The sequence below is a fragment of the Etheostoma spectabile genome, chromosome 4, assembly GCF_008692095.1.
Source record: "Etheostoma spectabile isolate EspeVRDwgs_2016 chromosome 4, UIUC_Espe_1.0, whole genome shotgun sequence".
Classification (NCBI taxonomy): domain Eukaryota; kingdom Metazoa; phylum Chordata; class Actinopteri; order Perciformes; family Percidae; genus Etheostoma; species Etheostoma spectabile.
In genome coordinates, this window is record NC_045736.1 from 12,271,144 (window position 1) to 12,275,842 (window position 4,699).

Here is a 4,699-nt window from a genome sequence, read left to right on the forward strand (position 1 = left end):
GGGGGGTGCACGTGTAAACAGGGAAGGTGGTTAATCCTCTTACAGATTAGAAGTCCAAATTTATCAGGAGTGAGAACTGAATGAGGTAATATGTCTTTTTAACCCCCTCTCAACATTTGCGCAATCAGGGAAAATGTCAACAGTTGACCTCATGTGTTTTTGAAGTTGTTATGAATGTGTTCACATGATACTTGACTGGACCAATCAAAGCCAACGGTAGCACAAACTTCATTTCCTGCTGATTTTGCCCGCACAAACAACGTCCTAAAAGTACAAATTGTGTTTGGATCGAGTAATAGCTTGCATACCTCCTACTACGTTGCATCATCTGCTCTTCACAGCGACCAATTGCGCAACGTTGGGAGATGTGAGAGCCTTAACACGGTCAGATGAGCCTGACACTTGGTTAGTTCTATTGCATCTGCTTCACGATAGGTGGAAATAAATGGGAAGAACGCTTCAGTGGAAGTGTTGATTTACACATTGTCTCCCTCTTCTGGCCCTCAGTCTGCCTGTTGGGAAATGTCAGATGTCTGGTTGAAAACATGAGTTCTTTATTAAGATAAATAACGTACAGATGTACAATGCACCTGCAGGTTTCCAGTGTTCTTAGTATTTTACCCTCCTGCTGTATGTACTGCATTTCTGAAAGGAATATTTCCCGTAATATGTAATATATAACGTAATATGTATGAAGGCATAATGGCAGTAAGGAGAGGTTCTTTCTGAGTTTCAGCACAGTAGCTGACAATAGTCCCCCCCCCCTCCCGTTTGCAGCATGTTAGGTGTCTAACTGCTAATGATACATGCAAATAAATGCTGCTTCACACTTGTCTATAATACATCATCATCTGGTGAGGGTGGCAGGGGGCCGAGGTTAATTTGAGCCCTGGCATATCTTGGCTTTGTGCCACCTCTGATTCTATACGCTACTACAGGTGATGCCCCCCACCCCCCCCCCCCCCCGCTGTAAACACATCCGTCAGTAGATTCACACTGCCTCTCCTCGGAAATCTTTTATAAGGCTGCATCTATAGCTTTTGCCCGATGTCATCTGCTGAATTTCATTAGCTGGAAAATCAGGGGATTGTTTCATTGTGAAATTTGTCCAAGAACTCTGAAAACGAGTCTGAGCGCATTGCATTTAGCCCACTTGTACTGTTTGTTTGACTTAAGAGGCAGCTCCACTCCCTGTAAGAATGGCAAAATAACTATTGAGGTCGCGTTTCTTGTCCGTGAAAGTGGGTCACTTGTCCTACTGGTCAGCCTCAGAAGGCATGGGAAGCTTCACCACTGCACAGGACGCGGTCCTCAGTAAACACATATTCTGTGTAACGTCTGATGTAGAGAAGGTTTGTGCTTTTCCTATTTTAAAAATAATGCAAATAAGTACAAGGCAATGTTGTTGCTGCTGTGCACTTGTACTCTTTCAGTTATCAGCTTGTACTTCCTCCCATGACCTTTACCTGTTTGTTTCGAAACTACCATAGTGACATTCCCTCGGGAGTCAAGTTTCTATTCAGTACACATAATTAAAGTTCTAAAGCTCCCCTTCCCTCCCCTTCTCTTCTCTTTCTGTCACTCTCTCTCTCTCTCTCTCTCTCTCTCTCTTTCCATATCCTTGCCAGTGGTTTAGCAACTCACGGGGTCTACTGCTGATTCACCCATTGACCGAACAAATCCACTTGGCAGGAATGGAGTTTGCTCCTCCTGTGTGTCTCATTCTCACCTCAGAAGCTCTGAGAGGCGAGGAAGCACTTTATCTCCGGTCCCTCCGGCAGGTAAGCAGCAGGAGGCCTCCCTTCACTGGGGTTATTAGAATGGGTGACAGGAGCCAGCAGCCTCGGTGTCAACAGTAACATCCCATCAGGCGTGTCAGTGTCCCATTGTACTTAGGCAGGTGTGCATTACAAGGTCTGGGAAAGGGAGACAAGTTCACTAAATGTTTTTCTCACAGCAACAACAGGACACTTACTAGAAAATAATTAGAAAGCTCAAGGTTTTGTTTGATTTGTTTTAGTTACATAACATAATCATATGGTATTTGTCCATGTAATCAGGGGTTAAATAGGCCCCAGAGGAAAAAAAAAGAAGTAAAACAGTTAGTATTCAGGTTTGAGGTGAAGAATACCTGCATGTCAACATCCCTTTACAGCAGATGATACATCCCAAATACCGTGTTACTCAATAGCACACCCTATATTTGGGAAGTAGAGTTTGTTTTCATCATACCAAGTGCGCACTAAAATGCCAGATTACTATTAAGGACCTCCTGGGATCTCTGTGACGCAGCAAATGTTGTTTGGCATCTCAAAGATAAAAAAAAAGCTGCGTCACCATTGTGTTGCTCACTTGAAGCATACGTTTGTATTCCCTTCGAAATTACGCAAACAATCAGAACAGAACCAGCCTACGTGCGTCAATTTGTGACCATGTTTGGGAAGTAGGTTTTTATCCTGGTTTCCTTGAAAAATAAATTTAAAAAAAAGTCACTAAGACCCGGTCAGTTATTTCTGATAACACTAGAAAAAAATTGGTGTTAAATAATATGGTGCCAATTTGAACTGCGTAACATCGTCTTCCACAACAGGATACGCACTATCCATCTCCTGCGCAGCATCCTATTCCGAGCTCTTCCTTCACACGCCAACCCCGCCGATTCCACGCTTTGTTTACATCTTCATATTATCACTAAAAGCAGGCACAACTCAAGTTAGAAAGCGAGGACCACAACGCTGCCTTCGCAGCGGAAATTCCCACTGGATTGTCTGTGGCCGGTCGGTCCTTCTCGCTGACGCAGTTTAATTTACCTGTTGTCATGTCCATGATGAAACACTCGTGATTTAAAGTGTGTATAACGTCTTCCATCAACAACCCCTCATGTCATGTTTTCCTGCAAACAGGCTACAGCACTTTTGTTTTCTTTCTTTTTTTTCATTATTCTTTACAAGCCGCGCTGCTACAACTGGGTTTGCATCAGGACTGTCCACACAGTAGACTCGAGCGGTTATGAATTAAATAGTGCTATTCTCTACGCCACATACGCACTATTGTGTCGCTCTTGCCCTATAATAAGATAAATAACTTACGTGTTTATCCCATGTTTCCCTCCCGTGCCAAAGGAGTCTGATCTATTTCGGGACCGGCGCCACTCAGACCCGGTCCTCGGTGAACGGTCAGTCCACCAAGTTCCCGGTTCAGCCTTATTGTTTGAATCTATTACGTTTATCGCTGTGTATCCCCCCTAACAATTTTCCATAGCGCAACACTGAAACCCCGCCCCTGACACTCCCCTAGCCGCTGATTGGCTGGAGTCTTTCCTCATCGCCAAAATCACATGTGGCTGACGCATGTTTACAAACATCGGTGAAATCACATGGGCGCCGTTTTACCGTAAACTACGTTCTTTTGACGCAGCTGCCAGATGTCGTGCCAAGAGCATGTTTGTGTTTCAGTAACAGAATGAAATCACAAAATAGCCTACAGCTTAATATATATTTCTATTTAAGGACACAGGAAGCGCAACCACAGCCTGCCGATGGCCATAGGCCTACATAAGGGATATAAGAGGGATTTAGAAATGGGAACCGCAGACTCACTTGATCCTTTAGTTGCCTAGGATCCAACCTGGGGGATTAATAAGGATTGATAAGAAATAAGAAAATCCAAAAAATGGATTCATTTTGTTTATTTTTTATAATATTGGTTTAGCTTTTTCTTGTGGAATAGGCCCATTGGAGAGGGTATACCTCTACAATCCTTCACATTAGACAAATCCACGGAAACGTGGATTCTGTGGTTATACATTATATAATATGGGTCAAAGGCCAAAAAGTTTGGGAAGAACTGTTCGTTATGCTACGTTTACAAGTCTACTTACTGTTGTCATACTTCTGACCTCCTGCTGTAGCTTCTGGTGATTCTTATGTGTTATACTATCCACACAATATCCTAAAATATGAATTACCATGACCCTTTTTGTCTAGTATTTTCATTACATCTACAGGAATACTTTTCTTTGTAAAAAAAACAAAACAAAAACAAAACCTTTTGTAATCCTGAGATCCAGCTGCAATTTGCAGCGTGACAAGACAAAAAAATACCTCCTAAATTGTAATGTCGTATTTATTGCAACAGATGGCAGTGTAACACTCCTAAATGGCTTGAGTGAGTGTCTCGTGTGCTTTTTCAATGTCCTTCTGCGTCACCATGTTCTTAACAGGGGTGGTGTGACTCTGAATTTGACATTATAGATACCTGTAGACTTTAGTAGACTATCGGACATATGTACCCTACTCAGTGTAGAATTGACTTAAAATGATGTCCCATTTAGGGCTGGGCAACATGGAGAACATCAAATATCACAATATTTTTGACCAAATACCTCGATATTGATTGACTATTGGTCCTTTCAGAAAATATTTACACAATGGGATTTTTGATAACTAACCATCAGTAATGTGGATATAATGACTAAGTGGGTAAAGGGAAATAAATGAACAGTTACAACAGTCTGGTCAGTTCAGAAAATGGCATCACGTTACTTTAATGCAGCCTTGAAAACCAGGAAAAGACAACACGTACGGTATGTCCTATTAATTTCAATTCAATTTCAATTTTATTTATTTAACAATTATCTCACAGTTCTTTTAATAAAAGAGCAGGTCCAGACCGTACTCTGTGATGTTATTTACAGAAA

The 4,699-nt window shown here is 42.0% G+C and overlaps 2 long non-coding RNA genes across 2 annotated transcripts in view; one reads left to right on the forward strand and one right to left on the reverse strand.

Moving 5' to 3' along the window:
* LOC116687364 (uncharacterized) overlaps window positions 1–3,275 on the reverse strand; it is a 5,229-nt gene extending 1,954 nt beyond the window's left edge. The window contains exons 1-2 of the long non-coding RNA XR_004331522.1: window positions 3,090–3,275; window positions 1,730–1,916 (exon numbers count right to left, since the gene is read on the reverse strand). This is a non-coding gene — a long non-coding RNA (uncharacterized LOC116687364). The remainder of the gene's footprint in view (window positions 1–1,729; window positions 1,917–3,089) is intronic.
* Window positions 1–4,699, forward strand: part of LOC116687365 (uncharacterized) — a 13,107-nt gene that overhangs the window by 8,332 nt on the left and 76 nt on the right. The gene's annotated exons all lie outside the window — the stretch shown is intronic.